The sequence below is a fragment of the Procambarus clarkii genome, chromosome 72, assembly GCF_040958095.1.
Source record: "Procambarus clarkii isolate CNS0578487 chromosome 72, FALCON_Pclarkii_2.0, whole genome shotgun sequence".
NCBI lineage: Eukaryota > Metazoa > Arthropoda > Malacostraca > Decapoda > Cambaridae > Procambarus > Procambarus clarkii.
Genome location: NC_091221.1, coordinates 15,666,166 through 15,686,793, shown reverse-complemented (window position 1 = coordinate 15,686,793; position 20,628 = coordinate 15,666,166). Strand labels below are relative to the sequence as shown.

The 20,628-nt window shown below is 41.6% G+C and overlaps 1 long non-coding RNA gene across 1 annotated transcript; it reads right to left on the bottom strand.

Moving 5' to 3' along the window:
• Positions 1 to 2,267: 2,267 nt before the first annotated feature.
• LOC138356397 (uncharacterized) lies at positions 2,268 to 16,176 on the bottom strand. The gene is made up of 3 exons (XR_011224461.1): positions 15,878 to 16,176; positions 3,807 to 4,008; positions 2,268 to 3,304 (listed from the first exon to the last, which is right to left on the bottom strand). It is a non-coding gene; the product is annotated as an uncharacterized lncRNA (long non-coding RNA).
• Between the last annotated feature and the right edge of the window lie 4,452 nt (positions 16,177 to 20,628).

Below are 20,628 nucleotides of genomic sequence, written 5' to 3'. Positions count from 1 at the left end.
TGTGAAACTTGTCTACTATTTTTACCAATAATTTTGTTTATGCCTTTCCAGGCTTTGCCCAGGGGAGTATGCAGGTTAAGTCCACTAACAAAACCCTCCCATTCATTTTGTCTCAGTTCAGTCATTCTCTCCCTTGCCGCTGCAAGCGCGGCCTGAAACAGTTTTAACATATGAGGAGTTCTAAGGCTCTTATATGCTTTACCTGTCTGTCTAGCAATTGATTTAAGCTCTTTCAGTTTAGCATCATCATAGTACTGGTTGTGTCTGACCTGTTTACCAGTACTTCTTTTTGTTTGGCGTGACTCACTATTTTTGATGGCCTCATAGGTATATGGGTACATCCGGTCTCTTACCCTCGACCGCGTCGGTACCTTTATGGTCAGGAAGCCACGGATATTTACAATGGGGCTCGGTCAGTCAATATGATTCCTTTGACATCACTCAACTTATGTATTCTGTTCTCGTATTGACAATTTGAATGATATCAAGAATATTTTGAATATCTTCTGACATAGATGGTGCTGTAGTTGATTGTTGTTCATGACCTGTCCAGTGGGTCGAGACTGGTCTCATTAGCATCTCTCAGATTAGTGGGAAGAAATTCTTGCTGCAAGAATGTGTGTTCTCAGAGCTAACTAGGGTAACTAAAATACTTATTTCCTAAATAAATACTTTAATTGTAAATATTTGAAAATATATGGTATGTTTCCGAATTTCTGACGATATAAAACATATTGTGGTTTATAATTAAGTTCTTAATAGTGATCCTATCCTGCATCATAATTTACATAATATCTACTTCTGTTTTGTGTATTAAAATGACTACTTTTTATGTTAATTTATTTCTGTAAATGATGATGATGATAAAGTTCAATAAATGTAAGTAAGAACATAAGAATGAAGGTAACTGCAAAAGACTTATTGGCCCATACGAGGCAGCTCCTCGTATGGAGCTGCCTTTGATAAGTAATTACCAAAGAAGGCACCAAGCCGGGAAGGCTGTGTAGCACAATAAAATAAGTCTACTGCTCCTGAAGAGGACGGTATTACTTACAGTTTACTGAGATTAGTCTCACAAGTACCAGGTAATCCACTTTTAGTGTTGTACAGAATGAGTTTAAGTGAAGGAGTATTACCTGATGATTGTACAGTGTCATTGTTCCCATCCCCAAAGCACACTCAGATAATTATAGACCCATATCTCTAACATAATTTTGTCTATTAGCACAGTTTTCGGCGTGAAGGCATTGAGTAGATCTCGGCAATACAAGAAGTTTCAAGCTAAACTTTCTAATATGCTACACTCACCTGAGGTCCGTAGAAGAGCGAAATCTGATTATGCATTTTGGTTCTACAAGGTAGCCAACTCCATCAAAATATTAAATATGTACCCAACTCAATTAACGATTAATCAACCAATTACTCCATGGGATAACTTGGATCTAGCAGTTGATTTTGTAAATGCACCCAAGAAAGATAATGTACACTCTACATTATTAAAACAGTTAACACTGTGAAGCATCACTGAAAGTACTCAGAGTATGGGTAACGATGTGTATCAGTGCTATACCGACGGTTCTGTAGAAGAAGGTGGACGATGTACCGGATGTGCATGTAATATATTTGAACAATCTTCTCTCGTACATACATGAATGAAGCGCGTCAATGATTGGGCAAGTACAACTCAAACCGAACTTGCAGGCATATACCTTGCCACTGAATTTTTAAAACACAAAGGCAGTCGACTTACATACTGTGATTCGCAGAGTGCACTCCTGGTATTGAACGCACATAGTAGTGACACCCAGAAAATAGTCAGTGATATTCGAATGAATATTTTAGCTGCCAAAGAAAAGAGATTTGAAATTAAATTCCTATGGATACCATCACATGTTGGCATCTCAAGGCATGACACTGTTGATATGCTTGCAAAGACAGCCTGTAAAAAACCAGTGGTAGAAATTTATATGGGTGTTTCATTAGCAGTGACAAAGAGAATACTTAAGCAAACATCTAATGAAAATCTCACCGACCTAACAAATTCACAAAGACCTGAAAGTTGTAGCATTAAATATTATGATAGATATCGTGCGGAGACATTCACATACAGGATTAATGGAACAAGAACCCGCAATGTGATGTTATAGTGGCCAGAATACGCTTGGGATATAGACGTATCTGGCAGCTTTCTCAAAACCCAAATGTCGAGTACACAATGTGTCAACTTTGTGAAAGAGAAAATATGCACTCTCTTGAACATTATTTTCTGACCAGGGGGAGAAAGATACTGGCAGTATGGGGCGTTAAAGTTTATTGAAGATTAAATTCTGCAGAACATGTAAATATATAAAGTTCAAATATATAAGTAAGTAATTATATAAAGTTTATATTAAACACGGTTTATATTATAGACTTATAACAAAGTTGATATTATATTAAACTTAATATTGAACATGTAAATATATAAAGTTTCCAAATATAAATTAAGTAAATATATAACGTTTATATTAAAATATATAAAGTAAATATATAAAGTAAGAATTAACAGTAACAATTCCAAGTCCGAGGACTAGATTTAACTTAAAAGGTACACCCGTAGTAAGTATGAGACCTTAGCCTATAGTGACATGGAAACTAATTCTGCAGAAACCTAAAGGTTAACTGGTACTAGAATTAAGGCCGAGTGCAAATGTGTAGTAATTATATAACACTAGGATATAACAGGCAGGACACAAAGAATAACTAATAAGTGAGAGACCACATAACACGTAATGTACCCGGCCAAGAGGCCGTAAAAGACCTAATGGATAAGGAGAAGGGGGTGTGACTACAAGTAGGGCTTACTAGCACCTAGACTGGGCAAAGTATTAGCTGCGGACAGCGGGACACTTGGGGACCGGCGCTGCACCCCCACCGCAGGCCAGCGGCCGGACCCCCCCCCCCCCCCCCCCCCCCCCGAAGGGCGAGTGCCAGCTGGCCGCGTGAGGCACTCAAAGTAGCAGAGCAACAACGTCCCGTCTGACGTAGGATGTGAGCACTACTCTTCCGCCTGCCGTCTGCCATTATTTCTGATGTGGCGAGCCCGTCCCGAGACAGCTGGGTGCGGAGCGTAGTCATCTGAAGTCACGCCTAGCGCCGAGAGGGCAGCGCGTAGGATCCTGGAGAAATCTCAGCTGGTTACAGGAGTGCTTGTAGGATCTGTGCTTGTAGGATCCAAAGAGTGTTGATTCCTGACCATGTAAGCGATACCTGGTTCAGTCGGAGCGTGCGTCGATTTTTTGTCGCGTAGCTCACCTCCCCCGGGCTGAAAGATATAAGGCAGTAAGGGTGGGCAGAAGCGGCGTGCAGTGTTATCGTGACAGGCAAGAGCACAGACGAGAGGGAAACCCTAGCTGAATCAATACGGAGACGAAAAACGGGGGAGGGAGCCCGGCAGCAGGAATTAAGAGAAACCTTAATTAACAATCCTGGATGAATAAAGAGCATCCGAATAATTATACTGTAGCAATGAAGGGGGCTAACAATTCTAAGAATCTTCCAGCAAACGGAAGGGGGAAGCACCTTTGCTAAGAGCAAAGGTGGGAGAAAACCAGTAGGAGAACAGCAAGGAAGCACAAAGCAACTATAACAGGGTAATACGAATCACTATAAATCTTGAATATAAACAATACATATACCAAGAACGGGTATAACAACTAAGCAACATATACATAAACAATAAAATGGAATAAGAACCAATTCTTAAAGCCAAATCTATAACATGCTTGTGTCCTAAGCGGATGTAGAATGTGAGCGGGGAACATTACCCTTGGTCTCTATCCCATCTCTGCCTCCAGACGGGTGATTGGGCTGGATAGAAGCCAAGGAGTCTGCCTTAAGTGGCCGCTGAGTGTAGTCTTGTGTTGACAATGAGCGTCTGCGAGCCGCAGCTAGTACGCCGTGAACTTCGTCAACATCTTTAGAACAGGAGCAAAGTGAAATCGACGGCAGGGAGCTGCCATTCAGTAACTGTAATAAGGATAATAATAAGAATACAATGTCGTAAATAATCGTACAATGAAGAATACAATGTAATATCGTAAATAACCGATGACGGCAAGTGCCGCAGAATGGAAGAAATTAAGAAAGCAACGCCAAACCATAATAACAATTTATATTTTAATAAAATAATACTGGAATGACAGTAACGATACGGAATAATAATACTACCATATAGCCCAGCAAATAAAGGGAAGATAATAGTATTAACGTAGGCCCTGGGCGGCTGCATCCCGGCACCGCTGCGTGCGTTGTAAAGGTGATCAGAGGAATATCCGGCTCGCGTTCTCTTCCTCGCCGCAGTAGGGTGTGGAGGGGGGGGGGGGGTTCCGGCTTGTCGAGGCTGCGAATAAAGGGAACAGAAGAAGCCGGCGTTGAGCGCCAAGCGGGCAGAGCGCAGTGGAAGGAATAGCGGTTGGAGGTAAGGGCCCCTAACCTAATGATAGATGAGGTAAAATTAAATAGAATACTATTACGTAGTAGGAAACAACAATGGCGAAGGAACAAGAAGAGCAAAATAGCCCAGAAGGCCGGATGGCCAAAGATCGTTAGCGACCGTATGGCCAACAGCATGCTGGCTGCGCTGGCCAACAACAAGCTGGCCGACGTCATGCTAACCGACTGGCTTGAGCTTGCCGAAAGGAAGGCCGAATGGCCAGTTTTTTCATGACACCGTGCGCGAGGCCATGCTAAACTTCTCGGTAGCGTCCAAATGTAACTTAATGTACTGTCGATACGATGAAGAATGGGAGGTCAAATATAATGCACAATATTCAGAATATATAATGAGGGAAACGAGTGTAATAGGACGAAATAACCGGAGGAAAAAAAAAAATTGTGGGGGGGGGCCCCACCCGAATGCACTGCAACTAGCGTACCCTAGCTGAAAATAACTTAAAGGCACAGAGGCAAAGCAATAGATTAATACAAATCCTAATTGATAGTCCCTTAATAACAAATTGAACGTGAAACTTAAACAAAGAGTAAATTGCGGGAGAAAAATTTGCCGTAATAAATACAAATCAAATTGCGAGTCCAACAATAACAAATTTAACAGATACGCAGACGTAGGAGGAACCAAGGGGACGTTTCCCACAGGCGAGCCCGCACGGCTGAGGGGGGGGGGGCGGAAATGACAGAGGGCCGAAGAGAAGATAACGTCGCCGAGGCGCGCTGGACGGCACACAACCCGGTCTGAGAAAGGACATAGGCCCAAAAGCGAGAGGCGATAACGTAGAATGGGATGGAAGAATGCGGAAGTAAGCGGGCGAGACCGAGTAAACAGGGAACCAGGGGGGGGGGGGGGCAACCGATAAGCCGCGGCTCGCGCACCGCTAGCCATACCTAGACAGGAAGGGGAGAAGCATAAAGGTAACCCAGCAAAAGACTAGTAATTAGTAATTAGTAACTCTGCAAATAGCACATCCTGGCTGACTTTACTTAATAATTTACTTAGTAACTGCAAATAGCACATCCTGGCTGACTTTACTTAATAATTTACTTGGTAACTCTGCAAATAGCACATCCTGGCTGACTTTACTTAATAATTTACTTAGTAACTCTGCAAATAGCACATCCTGGCTGACTTTACTTAATAATTTACTTAGTAACTCTGCAAATAGCACATCCTGGCTGACTTTACTTAATAATTTACTTGGTAACTCTGCAAATAGCACATCCTGGCTGACTTTACTTAATAATTTACTTAGTAACTCTGCAAATAGCACATCCTGGCTGACTTTACTTAATAATTTACTTAGGAACTCTGCAAATAGCACATCCTGGCTGACTTTACTTAATAATTTACTTAGGAACTCTGCAAACAGCACATCCTGGCTGACTCTACTTAATAATTACATAGTAACTCTGCAAATAGCACATCCTGGCTGACTTTACTTAATAATTTAATTTGTAACTCTGCAAATAGCACATCCTGGCTGACTTTACTTAATGACGTAAGGCAAGGAAAAATGAACAAACATACTGAACACAGCAACGCAAAATTAAACATGCGACATGAGCAAAGCATCAACTGTCGGAGTAAATTAAGGTAGGCTGTTTGGGAAAAGGAATCCGTGGTAATCTGAAAGCAGGAGGCATGTTAGTGCTGAAATGTAGAACGTAATTAAGAGGAAGGGCAAGGCATGTCGCGAGATGTCTGCCAGTACAAAATAAGAAACCTTCCAATAAAGTGTGTAAAATCTTAATTTACATTGTCTTAGGAAGGCAAAGAACGGGATATCATTAACTATACGACGTTCCCGACGACGCTTCGACGCCGCCATCTGCTGGAGTGTACCGTGCCCCAGGCAACGTGGGGGCCACCCCCCTGTCCAGGTCACCTGAATAGGGGCAAGGCATGGCACGTGATATCTGCAGGTACAAAATAAGGGTATACAATCGGCGTGCATATATAACCATTTTTACATTAAGAGAACGGAGGTGAAGCATAACATAAATATAACCAAATAAGTAACTTGAATAAACTGCAAGAGCCAAGCGTAAATACTGTAACCACTGAGGAAACTAAACTGCAAAGCTAAGCATAAACTACTGTAACTACCGATGAAACTAGGCAAAAATGCAGGGCCAGGAGACGTGACGCTAAAATAAGGGCCCGCGAATACTGCAAATAGCACATCCTGTCTGACTTTACTTAATAATTCTTAGGAACTCTGCAAATAGCACATCCTGGCTGACTTTACTTAATAATTTACTTAGTAACTGTGCAACTAGCACTGCCTGTCTGACTTTACTTAATAAATTACTTGGTAACTCTGCAAATAGCACATCCTGGCTGTCTTTACTTAATGACGTAAGGCAGGGTAAAAGTGGGCAAGCATACTGGACACAGCGACGCAAAATTAAACATGCGACATCAACTGTCGGAGTAAATTAAGGAGGCTGATTGGGAAAGAGAGTCCGAGGTAACCTGAAACAGGAGGCATGTTGGCGCTGAGATGTAGAACATAATTATGAATAGGGCAAGGCATGGCACGTGGTATCTGCAAGTACAAAATAAGGGTATACAATCGGCGTGGATATATAGCCATTTTACATTAAGGGAACGGAGGAGATGCATAACATAAATATAACCAAATAAGCGACGTGAATAACTGCAAGAGCCAAACGAAAGTACTGTAACTACTGAGGAAACTAGGCAAACTGTGCTATTATAACATAATTACAATTAATACAATTATAACATAAATAATTATAAATTGCAAAACAAAGTATGCTCAAAATAAAGCTGGACTATAATTCGTTAGAGAAACGGGATTAACACTTGTAAGTTTCCACAGTCGGTGGCTGTGGAAACGTTCCGGGCTACACCGGCAGATGAAACGTCTGGATAAACCAGCGGCCTGGGGGGGGGGCCCCACTGTGACTTCCGGGCTACCAGGCAGACAACACGTCTGGATAAACCAGCGGCCTGAAAGACCACATATTTATATGGCCAATGTAAATAAGATACCTGAATAACATCGCCAGCTTAACTCACCACAGGAAGAACGTCGGCTGGACATGAACCCCCGAGCGCAGACAGCGAAGGCGGCAGCGGCTATGACAACCTTCGTGGCTACATTGGGCAGACAAAACGTCTGGAGAAACCAGCGGCCTGGGGGGCCGCAGTAGATTCCGGGCTACACCGGCAGACAACACGTCTGGATAAACCCGCGGCCAGAAAGGCCGTCTATTTATATGACCAATATTTTTATTTATTTATTTTTTTTTTATTTATGCATATACAAGAATGTACATAAGGAATGTGAGGATACAAATATGGTAATTACAGTCTTGTAAAGCCACTAGCACGCGCAGCGTTTCGGGCAGGTCCTTAATCTAAGAAAATTTTAAGGAAGTAAATACTTGCAAAATTTATAGACAAAAAAATGATAACAGATTACATGGAATGAAAAAAAAGAAGATGAGAGAAAATTATAGGTACAGTATATTAAAGCACATAGGTAGCTATGATTGATTGCAATGACAGCTTAAAATGGTAGTTGACAACAAATTGGTAGGCACAATACAGCAGAAACAATATAAGATTGATTGCAATGACAGCTTGGATGGTAGTTGACAAAAATTGGTAGTCACAATACAGCATATGGCTAGCACATAAAAGAAGACAGCAATGAACACAATTATAAGGTTGTTTGATATTACATAAAAATTAGGAGATTGGGTAACACTAGGTACAGAGCAAATTTAAAGCTCAGTGTAGGAAACTAAATAGATGAAGTTAGGTACTTTTTGGTTTTGCTTTTAAATAAGGCAAAAGTTTTACAGTTTTTCAATTCACTAGGGAGTGAGTTCCATAGACTAGGTCCCTTAATTTGCATAGAGTGTTTACACAGATTAAGTTTGACCCTGGGGATATCAAAGAGATATTTATTTCTGGTGTGGTGATAATGGGTCCTATTACATCTGTCCAGGGAGAGTTTCAGAGCATGGTTTGCATTTAAGAACAGGGTTTTGTAAATGTAGTTGACACAAGAGAATGTGTGGAGGGAGTTAATATTTAGCAAGTTTAGGGATTTAAACAAGGGAGCTGAGTGTTGTCTGAAAGCAGAGTTAGTTATTATTCTGATAGCAGATTTTTGCTGTGTGATGATGGGCTTAAGGTGGTTTGCAGTGGTAGACCCCCATGCACAGATACCATAATTAAGATAGGGGTAGATTAGTGCATAATATAGTGAGAGGAGAGCAGAGTTAGGAACATAATATCTGATTTTGGAGAGTATACCAACTGTCTTAGAGACTTTCTTAGTTATGTGTTGAATGTGGGTGCTGAAGTTGAGTCTCTTGTCTAGGAATAGGCCAAGAAACTTGCCATCATTTTTATTACTGATGTTAATGTTGTCTATCTGTAGCTGAATTGCATTTGATGATTTGCTTCCAAATAAGATGTAGTAAGTCTTTTCGATGTTTAATGTTAGTTTGTTCGTTGACATCCATAAGTGGACTTTTTTTAATTCATTATTCACAACATTATTTAGTGTATGTGGGTTGAGGTTTGAGTAGATAAGGGTAGTATCGTCAGCAAACAATATAGGTTTGAGAATATTAGAGACATTAGGCAGATCGTTTATATATATAAGAAATAGAAGAGGTCCTAAGATGCTGCCCTGTGGCACTCCAACGGTAATTGGTAGAGTGGAAGAAGTTGTATCATTGATGGTTACATATTGGTGTCTGTCACTAAGATAGGATCGGATGTAGTCAAGGGCAAGGCCTCGGATTCCATAATGCTGGAGTTTAAGTAAGAGGTAGTTGTGATTAACAGTATCAAAGGCTTTTCTTAGGTCAATGAAGAGTCCAATCGGAAACTCATTTTTGTCAAGGGCTGAGTAGATAATGTCAAGGAGACTAATGATTGCATCATTGGTGCTCTTTTGGGACCGGAAGCCAAACTGGCAGGGGCTGAGTATGTCGAATTTTACGAGGTAGGAATAGAGCTGTTTGTAAATAATTTTTTCAAATATTTTTGATAGAATGGGTAGATTTGATATTGGTCTATAATTGTTTATGTCCGCCGGATTGCCTCCTTTATGGACTGGCGTTACTCTTGCTTTTTTGAGGATATCAGGGAAGGTGTGATACTCTATAGATTTGTTGAACAGTAGTGCTATGGGTGAGGAAAGGGCATGGGAGGCTCTCTTGTACACAATGGACGGAATTTCACTGGTGTTCCCTGCCTTGGTTTTTAGAGAATGTATGATGGACACAACATCTGCCGGGCTGATTGGTGAAAGGAGAAGAGAGTTTGGATAGCTGCCTGAGAGATATGTGTTAATATGTGTCTGAGTCTGTGGGATTTTACTGGCAAGATTAGCACCAACCGATGAAAAGAAACTATTAAATTCATTTGCCATTTCTAAGTCAGTTGACGGTATACCCCCATCCTTGTAGAGTTTTATTTGGTTATGTGAGTGTTGTTTAGTTCCTAGGATACTAGAGATAGTTTTCCAAGTGCTTTTCATGTTGCCTTTTGCTTCATTGAATCTATTGACATAATATGCAAGTTTTGCCTTTCTTATGATACTGGTAAGCATTGATGAGTACCTTTTAGCTACTTCCTTTGAAACTAGGCCAATCCTAACTTTCTTTTCATATTCATGTTTCTTGTTGATTGAGTTGAGAATGCCACTTGTGAGCCATGGATTGTTTAATCTTTTGTCAGTTACTTGCTTGGTAAGAAGGGGACAATGAATGTTGTAGAGGCTTAGAGTTTTGGAGATGAAGAGGTTAGCTAATGAATTTATATCATGGGTATTATTGAATTCAGAATCCCAGTTAATATTGTAAAGTGCCTCTGTAAGATTGTCTAAAGCTGATTCACTGTGTAGCCTAAATGAAAGTTTCTTGCTTTTTGGTGGTGTTATGTCCATGTTCGCTATGAGAAAGGTAGGATAGTGGTCAGTTGTTCTGTCGTAGATTATACCAGATACAAGGGGAGCTGTTATGTTTGTCCATATGTGGTCCAAGGTAGTGGCTGATGTTTGAGTGACTCGGGTAGGTTTGGTGATTGTGGGGATTAGCATACAGGAGTTCATGCTGTTAAGGAAATAGTCAACTTGAGAGCAATTTTGTTGACCCAGGTCAATATTAAAATCTCCTCCCAGAATGAAGTGGTTTTTGTTGAGATTGTTGTTTATAATAAGATTCCTTAGGTTGTCTGAGAAAGAAGCTATGTTAGTATTGGGAAATCTATAGATGGCTCCAATAGTCAAAGAAGATTTAAGGGATTTAATTGAAAACTGAGCAAAAGTATATTCACAGTAGTCATCTCTGTCACTAATAACACTGTTGCAGATAAATGTATCTCGGTAATATATAGCTGTGCCACCACCTTTTTTATTAGGCCTACAGTTATGAATGGCTTTATAACCAGCTAAGTTGTAGAGTTGGGTATAGTCTTTATTTAGCCAAGTTTCTGTTAAAATAATGAACGATAGGTTAGTACCTATTGCTGTGAGTAATGCATTTAAATCGTCAAAATGTTTACCAAGTGATCTAACATTTTGGATATAAACTGATAGACAGATGCTATTTTGAAGTTTGTTTTTAGCCTGGTGTGCTGTGAAATACTTGCAATAATGATGATCAATGTGCTGGTTGGTGTAGATATGAGACAGAAGATTTTGATCAGGATCAATATCAGTGAGCATAGAGATGCAGAGGGATCACGATATAAGATACACGATAAAGCAAAACACAAGAATAAAAGCAAATACAATAAAATAGTAACAATTTAGAAGTAAAATAAAGATCCAATAGTTAGCCAGGGAGGACACAGAAGTTACATAAAATAAAAAAACAAAAAATCAGTAGAGACTGACAATATTAATGTAAAATAAAAAATAATAAGAAAAATGATAATCATAAAAAAATGATCTTGAAGATAATTAGCTTAGTAATGGTTAATTAACAGGGTAATAAAAAGCCCTAGGTTTAGTGACAAGGGGATTAACTAAGAACAAATAATGGTCACTGCTTGCATCACAAGCGGGGATGTTTCTGGCGGGGGAGAAAGAAACAATTGCGCAGCGCGTCCCGCGGCGTTGCGCGGGCAGTTTGGGGTCGTATAAATACGGGCGCACAATAGGGCTCCGCCTCACTCCGCCTGCCCTCGCCGCTGCCCTCGCAAAACCCCCACCCTCCCCCCCTTTGCAAGCGGCTGCTTTTGTACCCCCGTCATGCTTTGCACAGTTGTCCCGATTGTCTCCCCACTGCATGTGGGAAGGGGGGTGCAGCGCCGGTCCCCAAGTGTCCCGCTGTCCGCAGCTAATACTTTGCCCAGTCTAGGTGCTAGTAAGCCCTACTTGTAGTCACACCCCCTTCTCCTTATCCATTAGGTCTTTTACGGCCTCTTGGCCGGGTACATTACGTGTTATGTGGTCTCTCACTTATTAGTTATTCTTTGTGTCCTGCCTGTTATATCCTAGTGTTATATAATTACTACACATTTGCACTCGGCCTTAATTCTAGTACCAGTTAACCTTTAGGTTTCTGCAGAATTAGTTTCCATGTCACTATAGGCTAAGGTCTCATACTTACTACGGGTGTACCTTTTAAGTTAAATCTAGTCCTTGGAATTGTTACTGTTAATTCTTACTTTATATATTTACTTTATATATTTACTTTATATATTTTAATATAAACGTTATATATTCCTTAAATTATATTTGAAACTTTGTATATTTACATGTTCAATATTAAGTTTTATATAATATCAACTTTGTTAAGTCTATAATATAAACCGTGTTTAATACAAACTTTATATAATTACTTACTTTATGTGAACTTTATATATTTACATGTTCTGCAGAATTTAATCTTCAATAAACTTTAACGCCCCATACTGCCAGTATCTTTCTCCCCCTGGTCAGAAAATTAAGAGTATAAAACAGGCAAAGATGACAAACAAAAAAAAAAAAAATAAAAAAATAAAAATAAAAATAAACACCTTTGGAAAGGAAAGGCAGAGCTTAAGTACACTTTGGTTGTATGTGAGACTACAAATTATGTTCTGGTTATTCAGCTGATATTCCACAGTCATCCAGGAAAGAAGTGAGGTGTGCTTCAGTGGTTATGACATAAGTTTTTCCAGAGTCAGTCTTCCTAGCTATTATTTTACCATCGCGCACAAAACAATGTTTAATAGCAGTGGATCTATTGCAAATTCCACGTAGTTTAAATAAGAGATTTTGTCTGAATCTGGTAAGACATTCGTTCACATAAACCTTGGATTTCATAGCGACTGCAGTAGTGATAAGGTCTGACTTGCGGGAGCAGCTATCTAACTTCACCCTTATCTTTCTGTTGTTTGTACCAGATGATTTGGCACCCACTCTATAAGCTGACTTAATGTCTCTTGCTTCAATTGAATAATTCAACTTAGTACGCAATTCCTGGATCACGATGGCAGTACAGTCTTCTCTGTCAGTTTCATGGGGAAAATCCTGTGATGAGATGATGACAGAATCAAGGAGCTTAAGTTGGTCTGATTCGTCTTGGGTTGCAGTGTGTTGCTGTTGTAGGGAGTTAAAATGGTTCTCTAACTTTTGTAGCATCTCTTCTTGCTTCTTAGAGGTTTCTGCTGGTTTAAAGTTAGTAACCGATATAAATATAATACCTGTAGAACATCGTCGGCTTAACTCATCGCAGGAAGGACGTCGGCTTAACTCATCCCAGGAAGGACGTCGGCTTAACTCATCGCAGGAAGGACGTCGGCTTAACTCATCGCAGGAAGGACGTCGGCTTAACTCATCGCAGGAAGGACGTCGGCTTAACTCATCGCAGGAAGGACGTCGGCTTAACTCATCGCAGGAAGGACGTCGGCTTAACTCATCGCAGGAAGGACGTCGGCTTAACTCATCGCAGGAAAGACGTCGGCTTAACTCATCGCAGGAAAGACGTCGGCTTAACTCATCGCAGGAAGGACGTCGGCTGGGGAGCAGCCCCTGAACGCAGTCAGCTAAGACGGCAGCGGCTGTCAACCTTCCTGGCTACGTTGGGCAGACTAAACGTCTGAATAAACCAGCGGCCTGGGAGGCCGCAGTATATTCCGGGCTACACCGAGCAGACAATACGTCTGATAACCAGCGTCCTGGGAGGCCACACATGTCTGGATAAGCCAGCAGCCGGGAGGCTGCAGATTCTTCTGGGCTACACCGGGCAGACAAAACGACTGTAAAAACGTTTACTGGTACTGGTAAACGAAACTGGTACTGTCTAGCGTCAGTACTTAATAACTTTGACAAAGTCAAGGAAACAAGTATAAAGGTAAAACAGTAAGTAAAATGACATGCACTTAGGCAATGCATAATTAGTAATAAATTGCTGATGGAACTAATCAATACGAGTCCGAAATAAACTTAAAGGGAGAGGCATGAGGCCCGAAGACAGCATCTAGGACATCCTAGCTGACTTTACTTAAAGGTGAAGCATAAGTTAAACAATTGTAAACCAGTAAAGTAAAAACATGCAGCAAGGGCAATGTAAAATGCAGGACATTTGCTGAGGAAACTACACATAAATGCAGGGCCAGAAGAAACTTAAAGCAAGAGGCAAGGGCCCGATCCCGACAACTATCACATCCTAGCTGACTTTACATAATAACTTAAAGGCAAAGCAGAGGTTAAACAAACGAATGTAAAACCAGCAAAGAAACTAGCAGCTTGACACTGCATAAAATTCAGTAATAAATTAAGGAACTTATGGAAAACAAGTCCATAAAACTTAAAGCTAGAGGCCGGAGGCCTGTGACACTGCAGCTAGCATAACCTAGCTGACTTTACATAATAACTTAAAGGCAATAGCAAAAGTTAAACAAACAAATGTAAAACCAGCTAAAGAAAACATGCAGCTTGACACTGCATAAAATTCATTAATAAAGGAAAGTTATGGAAAAACAAGTCCATGAAACAAAGCTAGGAGCCAGAGGCCTGAGACACTGCAGCTAGCCTAACCTAGCCGACTTTACCTAATAACTTATAGGCAAGCAAAGTTACACAAACCTAAGTGTAAAACCTGCAAAAGAAAACATGCAGCTTGACACTGCATTAAATTCAATAATAAATTAAGGAAACTTATGGAAAACACAAGTCCAAGAAAATTTAAAGCTAGAGGCCGGAGGCCTGAGACACAGCAGCTAGCATAACCTAGCTGACTTTACCTAATAACTTATAGGCAATGACCAAAAGTTAAAACAACCTAAATGTAAAACCAGCTAAAGAAACACGCAGCTTGACACTGCATAAAATTCAATAATAAAATGAGGAAACTTATGGAAACAAATCCAGAAAACGAAGCTAGGGGCCAGAGGCCTGAGACACTGCAGCTAGCCTAACCTAGCTAACTTTACCTACTAACTTAAAGGCAATGACCAGAAGTTAAAACAAACCTAAATTTAAATCCAGCTAAAGAAACATGCAGCTTAACACTGCATAAATTTCAGTAGTAAAATAAGGAAACTTGTGGGAAAACAGGTCCATGAAAACAAAGCTAGGGGCCAGAGGCCTGTGACACAGCAGCTAGCCTAACCTAGCTGACTTTCCCTAATAACTTAAAGGCAATAAGCTAAAGTTAAATAAAACTAAATGTACAACCTGCAAAAGAAACAGGGAGCTTGACACTGCAATAAATTCGTTAATAAGTTAAGGAAACTTATGGAAAAACTAGTCCATTAAACTTAAAGCTGGTGGCCAGAGGCCTGTGACTCGGCAGCTAGCCTAACCTAGCTGACTTTACCTAATAACTTATAGGCAATAAGCAAAAGTTAAAACAGACCTGAATGAAAAGCCTGCAAAAGAAACATGCAGCTTGCCACCATTAAATTCATTAATAAATTAAGGAACTTATGAAAATACAAATCCATGAAAATTAAAGCTAGGGGCGAAAGCAAAGGTAAAATTACAGTAAATATTGTAGCGTGAGGAAACACACCCTGACTAACAGTCAGACTGTAAGGAAGGACATATAAAGAACGTAAATAATAAATAACGGCATAACAGAAGTCGCCCAACAGCATACCTCACGTCGACTGGGTGGGGAGCTTAAGGACAGGGCTGAGCAGATGGGGAAGGAGAGGGTAGGGGTGGACAGGCCTCCTCCCGAGTGTGGTTCAAATAACAGCCACCTACTGGAGAAATCCCAGTGCCCCATAACACCGAGGGTCACCTTCCCCTCTAGGACCACTGCACCTGCATTTGGTCACCAACGCTGAACCAACAGGCGTGCTTCAGGGCGCGCGCGCCAACAAAGAGACAAACACTGGTCTGACGCGCCAACACAAACACTGGTCCCGCGCGCCAACAAAACACAAAACTACCTTAAATGTTGAGAAGGGCAGGACGCCCCTAACGGGTCGCTCCGAGTCGTTGTCGCGAGGAACTGTTGTAGGGTCCATGCTGTGAGAACAGTTGAGCGGGCTAAACTTATGTGTTTACGACTCGCTGAGCAGCAGTGAGTTTTGCGAGGGCAGCGGCGAGGGCAGGCGGAGTGAGGCGGAGCCCCGTTGTGCGCCCGTATTTATACGGCCCCAAACTGCCCGCGCAACGCCGCGGGACGCGCTGCGCAATTGTTTCTTTCTCCCCCGCCAGAAACATCCCCGCTTGTGATGCAAGCAGTGACCATATCAACTAAAGTATCTTCACACTTGACTTAAACTTTAGTAGCTATTTTCTGGACCATTCCTCAAGTTTCGGAGGTCAACGAAGATGGAATTCACATGAAATGGCTTATGTTACCATCACTAATAATGTTGTTTTCTGTCTAGCTTCAGACACGGTCATGTTACAATTGTGTCTTAGAGAGTTGCGCGCAATTAAGCATGATAGAAATCACTTACAATTAATGCAGGATGGTAGAAAATCACTTACAATTAATGCATCAAGTTTGGAGACTTGAATTGAAATTGAAATTGAAATAAGTTTATTGAGGTAAAATACACACAAATGGATGAGGTAGCTCAAGCTATTCTCACCCCGTTCAGTACATCGTGTTAATACATACATAGACACACACACTTGTACACATTTTAGTGTAACAAGCAAGGCAAATAGTTCTGTCTGATGGGTAGAGGCAACTGCACTTGCAGCTGCACCCGTGTGGCGGTGTAGGAAACCATCAATGTATATGATTTGAGAGAGAGAGAGAGAGAGAGAGAATGATCTGTGGACAGAGCATCAATATGGCGTAAGGTATTGGGCTTTGCCTCAAGATGAAGCATAATAAAGAACCCGAATATCAGGAGAAAAAATTACATTAAAAACTGTCCACATGATACATATATATAATCACGTTTTAAACATTTTAATTGTATTATTTGCATATATATATAATTAGGAAGTAATGTTTATCTGGGTAAGTTGTCAGCTTTTATGAACTAATAGCTAGTGCGGCTTGTATATGGGTACATCCGGTCTCTTACCCTCGACTGCGGCGGTAACTTTATGGTCAGGAAGCCACAAATATTTACAGTTCAAGTTCAAGTATGTTTATTGAGACAAGAAAAAAATACATCTCAAAGGGATAGAGTAACTTAGGCTATTTCTACCCCCTCTACTTCAAGTCCCTCAAGGGGCGCACAAATTCAGTAAGTACAAATAGACAATTAACATTACAAGAATCCCATTTAACATTGCAGGTTAATATAGTAAGTACAGCATACAATTGTTACACTCTTGGGGCAAAATTTTTGTAGCTCCTAAGTATACTGTCTATCATACCATTATTACACATACAAACAATTTGATGTGGTACATTACTTATTTCCTTATTTCTATAGTTATCAATAAGTTGACACTCTAATACATAATGTTCTAATTAAGGTGTGGGCGTGCGGCATACTACATAATTTACACTCCTTATCTTTTTCACTGACATCAACTCCGTATTGCCAGATATATTTGTATCCTAATCTTAATCTCATGTAAATTGAATCCTTCCAAGTTGACTTTCCTTTATCATAGGTGAAGGACGAGTTTGTATTTATTACTGAATAATTCTTAAGTGTGTTACTACTATCCACTATTGCCATTCTTTTTATCATTTCTTCATCTTCATTTCCTCTTATTAATGTTATATATACATGTACACATAATCATACATACATGTACATATATATACATATGCGGTAAATCCAGAGAAATGAAATATGGAATTTTCCGCATACAAATGATTATTGTTTCGTGATCGTCAATTGCATATATACATATACATACATATACATTCACATACATATTCAATCACCCACACAAATACACACATCAATAATCTTTGTATCACAAGTGATTCAACAAGAGGCTCACAAGTCACTATACTAGGCACTTTACATCTATGGTGAGTCGTCCAATTACTAGTCTTGCTCTACACCCACCCAACTGGGCGGCAGCTTTACAGTCATGTGCTCCACACCCACCCAACTGGGCGGCAGCTTTACAGTCATGTGCTCCACACCCACCCAACTGGGTGGCAGCTTAACAGTCATGTGCTCCACACCCACCCAACTGGGCGGCAGCTTAACAGTCATGTGCTCCACACCCATCCAACTGGGCGGCAGCTTAACAGTCATGTGCTCCACACCCATCCAACTGGGCGGCAGCTTTACAGTCATGTGGTCCACACCCACCCAACTGGGCGGCAGCTTAACAGTCATGTGCTCCACACCCACCCAACTGGGCGGCAGCTTAACAGTCATGTGCTCCACACCCACCCAACTGGGCGACAGCTTTACAGTCATGTGCTCCACACCCACCCAACTGGGCGGCAGCTTAACAGTCATGTGCTCCACACCCACCCAACTGGGCGGCAGCTTTATAGTCATGTGGTCCACACCCACCCAACTGGGCGGCAGCTTAACAGTCATGTGCTCCAAACCCACCCAACTGGGCGGCAGCTTAACAGTCATGTGCTCTACACCCACCCAACTGGGCGGCAGCTTTACAGTCATGTGCTCCACACCCACCCAACTGGGCGGCAGCTTAACAGTCATGTGCTTCACACCCACCCAACTGGGCGGTAGCTTAACAGTCATGTGCTCCACACCCACCCAACTGGGCGGCAGCTTAACAGTCATGTGCTCCACACCCACCCAACTGGGCGGCAGCTTTATAGTCATGTGCTCCACACCCACCCAACTGGGCGGCAGCTTAACAGTCATGTGCTCCACACCCATCCAACTGGGCGGCAGCTTAACAGTCATGTGCTCCACACCCATCCAACTGGGCGGCAGCTTTACAGTCATGTGCTCCACACCCACCCAACTCGGCGGCAGCTTAACAGTCATGTTCTCCACACCCACCCAACTGGACGGCAGCTTAACAGTCATGTGCTCCACACCCACCCAACTGGGCGGCAGCTTTACAGTCATGTGCTCCACACCCACCCAACTGGGCGGCAGCTTAACAGTCATGTGCTCCACACCCACCCAACTGGGCGGCAGCTTTACAGTCATGTGCTCCACACCCACCCAACTGGGCGGCAGCTTTACAGTCATGTGCTCCACACCCACCCAACTGTGCGGCAGCTTAACAGTCATGTGCTCCACACCCACCCAACTGGGCGGCAGGTTAACAGTCATGTGCTCCACACCCACCCAACTGGGCGGCAGCTTTACAGTCATGTGCTCCACACCCACCCAACTGGGCGGCAGCTTAACAGTCATGTGCTCCACACCCACCCAACTGGGCGGCAGCTTTACAGTCATGTGGTCCACACCCACCCAACTGGGCGGTAGCTTAACAGTCATGTGCTCCAAACCCACCCAACTGGGCGGCAGCTTAACAGTCATATGCTCCACACCCACCCAACTGGGCGGCAGCTTTACAGTCATGTGCTCCACACCCACCCAACTGGGCGGCAGCTTAACAGTCATGTGCTTCACACCCACCCAACTGGGCAGTAGCTTAACAGTCATGTGCTCCACACCCACCCAACTGGGCGGCAGCTTAACAGTCATGTGCTCCACACCCACCCAACTGGGCGGCAGCTTAACAGTCATGTGCTCCACACCCACCCAAATGGGCGGCAGCTTTACAGTCATGTGCTCCACACCCACCCAACTGGGCGGCAGCTTAAGTCATGTGCTCCACACCCACCCAACTGGGCGGCAGCTTTACAGTCATGTGCTCCACACCCAACCAACTGGGCGGCAGCTTAACAGTCATGTGCTCCACACCCACCCAACTGGGCGACGGCTTTACAATCATTTGCATGAATTACTTACAGTAAGGAAATTTTAGATACTTCACTAAGATTTCGGGCAGCACATCATTATAAATGAAGTACTTACACTTTTCTTGGACACCAATGATGGTGTTATCTCTGAATTCCGAGATTTTTTTAAATTCCAGTACTGTATATAATGACGCAAAGTATGCGAATAGTTCTGCAATAGTGATCCTATCCTGCGTCATAATTTACATACATATCTACTTCTGTTTTGTTTATTAAAATTACTACATTTTTATGTTAATTTATTTCTGTAAATGATGATGATGATAAATTTCAATAAATGTAAGTAAGAACATAAGAACGGAAACTGGTCGCGTAAATGGAAATGGTTGGGTACATTTCCTTTCACCTACCTAATGCGAATATTCATGTGTCCAGACACTGGCGATGGTGTGGTATTGCCTATTTATTTGACCATATCTTTGCTTTCATTTAAGATATGTTTTCCTTGAAATGTATTTACATTATCGTCTACATCTGTCTTTATTCTGAAATAAAAACCTTTGACGTTACTTTGCATATATGTACATTAATTATAAAATTGATTGGCTTGTGTGCAGGCCTTCACACTCCCTGAGCCAGCCATCAAGTAACTATAAAAAGGCATATATCTTCACTTTCACTTCAGTTATATTTATACCAAAGTATTAACATGCAGCTTATATGTCTTTCTGATGACATAAAAAACTTCGTTTTTTACAATATATAGATTCAATTAACATTGATTTTCAAAAGGTCATAGTTCCCATCGAAAGGGAGAGCGTCGGCCAAGAAGCCTTGTTTAAAATATGAATATTTTTCCTCTCTAATAAGGTATAATCTCTGTGATGCATTAACACAAACTAT